Source organism: Galeopterus variegatus, unplaced genomic scaffold, assembly GCF_000696425.1.
Source record: "Galeopterus variegatus unplaced genomic scaffold, G_variegatus-3.0.2 Scaffold1476, whole genome shotgun sequence".
Taxonomy (NCBI): domain Eukaryota; kingdom Metazoa; phylum Chordata; class Mammalia; order Dermoptera; family Cynocephalidae; genus Galeopterus; species Galeopterus variegatus.
In genome coordinates, this window is record NW_007727587.1 from 180,176 (window position 1) to 183,522 (window position 3,347).

Below are 3,347 nucleotides of genomic sequence, written 5' to 3' on the forward strand. Positions count from 1 at the left end.
TATCCAGTGCGCCACCGGGCCGGCCCCAAGAACTGCAGTTCTTTATATGCATTTTCTTTTTGCCTTTCTGGATTCAGCTGTTCAGGGTTGAACGGCACAATTATTTTAAATTTAGAAAAAACGCATAGTACAAAATAGGACTTGGTTATTCACATTTGGAAATCATAATTTCCTTTTTTTTTTTCTGAATTTGTGGTAAATGGTGAGGTCTTGATATGATGAAGTTGCAAGCCAATAAAGAAAAAGTAAATTAAGAAACGAATTATTTCAAAGCATGAAGTGAGGCAACTATCCTCTCACTTCATGAGTCAAAAAGTTTATTGGGGATGACTTTTGATATTATCTTCTATACTGGTTTAGAGCAAACCTGGAATATCAACACCAAACCTGAAGTTCAACTGTAGCAACAATGTTGCCAGCTACATTCTAGAGAAATTTCTAGCCACATCCAGGCAAGGGATGGAGCCAGCTGACACAGGGTCGGGGTCCCTGAGAAGGGGCCATGAGCCTTAGCCCCGCCACCACCCCAGCCCCACATCCAGGCAAGCAACAGAGCCAGCTGATGCAGTTGGGGAGGGGTCCTGAGATGGTGGCCATGGGCCTTAGCCCCGCCCCCACCCACAACCAGATCTTAGGAAGTACTTACCATGTGTGTGTGTTTGGGATGTGTGACTTACCTGCTCATATCCTTCACCAAATTTCTACTTAGATTTTTCTAATTCATTTTTAAGAGTTCTTTTTGCAATAAGGTTGTTAATCTTTGTGTGTATAAAGAAAAAAAGAATAATAGTTACTAGAGGCTTGGAGGGGCAAGGGTGGGGGGGGAGGGTGAGGTGAACTAATTGGGGCAAAACTATGCTATCTACCGTTAGTGAATCATTGTGCAGTATATGCATGTATTGAAACAATACACTGCCCCACAAAAATAAATATAAATAAAAATTTTTTAAAAACTTGCATTTTAGGGCTAGCCTGTGGCTCACTTGGGAGGGAGAGTGTGGTGCTGATAACACCAAGGCCACGGGTTCAGATCCTATATAGGGATGGCCGGTTAGCTCACTGGCTGAGCATGTTGCTGACAACACCAAGCCAAGGTTAAGATTCCCTTACCGGTCATCTTTTTAAAACAAATAAAAAAATAAAAATAAAAACTTTCATTTCTAAATAGGTTATTTGCATATGACTTGATTTTATAATAGAATGCAAGATAGGCGTTATAGAGCTTAGTGTAAATCCCTGTGTTTAAAAATTCATATAGGCCATTTACTATACTATAATTTCACACAAACTAAGAAATGTGGTGTAGAATTCTCTCTACATATTTCATAGATAGTTTTTAGTTTCACCTTTTAAAACTTTCCAAGCACAAGAAATAGAATTAAGAACTTCCTGGATGGTGTTTATGAACTCAGAGCTGGAAACCGTTCTTCAACATGGGTGAGTTATGGAGGTTTTGAAATACGTCTCATCCAAATGATATATGTACAATGTAAAAATTTGAAATCGGAAGACTAAGTGAGATTTAATTCTTACTAGATGAATTTAATGACTGCTTCTATTTGGCTCCCCTTTGCTTCTGAAATGTTATCTCTTCTTTCCCCCAAATACTATATTCTTATCAAGAGTCAATCAGATTAATTTTAAAAAACAGCTGTTTACTTTCAGTTGCACTTCAAACTCTGCAAACTACTCATTGAGTGCTACATATTTGTGCGGCCAAAATTTGGAAAAGGTTTGTTTTCAGAGGTGCTTAAACTTTATAGGATAAACTTCCTTTTTGTGAAACGAATGGTCTTGCTTTATTAAGCCATATCAAGACTTTGTTTTAACAAAAGTGTTTTGGTTGAGGTGGGAGGGCGTGTCAGTGTGCATGTGGTCATCTTCATAGCATGGCTTGTTGGGTCTGAGGAGTCTTTAAGCACTGTGTTTTCTTCCATTAAACATCTATTATGTAAGGGAGCAAGAGCAGACATTGCTGCAGTTTTGCTTTGGTTGTATTTTTTGAGTAGATTCTTTGTAGCTAATTTTTTAAATTGCTTTAGGTATATAACAATATAAGAATTTTTTCTAGGGTAGCTGTGCCTCACCACAGTATAAGCAGAATGGAATTCTCCAATTAACTGTTCAATGCTTTTAGTTTTTTTAAGGAAGCAGACTTAGCCTGTTTTCCTTTCCCCTGTCTGCCTACTACAAGTTCTGATTCTTCTATCAGAAAACAAATGAGTAGGGCCGGCCCGGTGGCACACTGCTACAGTGCGCCGCTTGGGAGCGCGGCGGCACTCCCGNAATAAGCCTGTGGTTGATGTAAATGGAGATTCACACAATGAGGTGCTATCATTGGAAACGAAAGATGATCTGAATGAGGCTGACCTCTTGCTTCACAATGGCAGCAAAGTGCACCCATATTTGAAAGAATCAATAAGAAGAAATTCAGCTTCAGCATCCACTCTGAGCAAAGCTGTGGGTCTGTTCTCTGCTCCTGCAGAAGAGCATTTTGCTGGGGTGCCCTTCAGTGTCGGGGAAGCTCTGAGGAGGGACTGTCTGGGAAGAGGGCCCAAGGCCTCAGACAGCCACAGAGGACAGCGCCCTGAAGGAGAACCTTGGGTGTTAGGACTGCCATATCATCAAAAACTGTTGGAAGTGGGGATTTTAAAGGATGGACCACTAAGTCCTTTTCTTGAGGGGCGAGGCTCTGAGTTGGAACTGTCTTGCTTGCATTCTGTCCTGTTTGCAATGCTGCACACATATCCTGAAGTACTCCTGAATGATGAGACCAAATGTGTTTCCCTTGACTGGTTAAAGCCCATGTTTTCAGAGCAAAGAATAGAATACAAGAAAATGCTTTCAAGTATAAAAAGTACCTCAAATGGTCTGTAGATAAAACTGGGGTAACTGGTTCTATGACCTTTTAAATTAGCAAATCTGTTATGCCATAGTTAAGGTACAAGCAGAATAATAAAAATAGATTAATTTTAAAAATTATCTTAGAATAATTTCTTTCACATTAAATCTATATGCAAGTCCCAATTTCCAATGCAGCTGCTAAGTCTCTGCTTTGGTTTGTATGACCAGACAAATTTAAGTCGAGTTTAAACTCAGAAAAGGCTGGCTGATGTGGAAGGAAATTTTTGAGCATGTTTTAAATTGTGCTTAAAAGACATTCAGAATTGGGAAACCTTTTTAGGAGAATACCGATATATCCTGTATAAATGTCCAATTAGAATGTAACGATTTAACATGAAGTTCAATACCCATTCTAAAGGGCTACTGTCCCAGATACTGTCTGTCTCTTCAGCTTGTCTCTGATCACCTAATGGAAGTGAATATTTGTAAAGTCTACCCTGCTG

At 39.5% G+C, this 3,347-nt stretch overlaps 1 pseudogene; it reads left to right on the plus strand.

Moving 5' to 3' along the window:
• The first annotated feature begins 218 nt into the window (after positions 1 to 218).
• On the plus strand, positions 219 to 3,340 carry LOC103594090 (annotated as a pseudogene).
• The last annotated feature ends 7 nt before the right edge of the window (positions 3,341 to 3,347 follow it).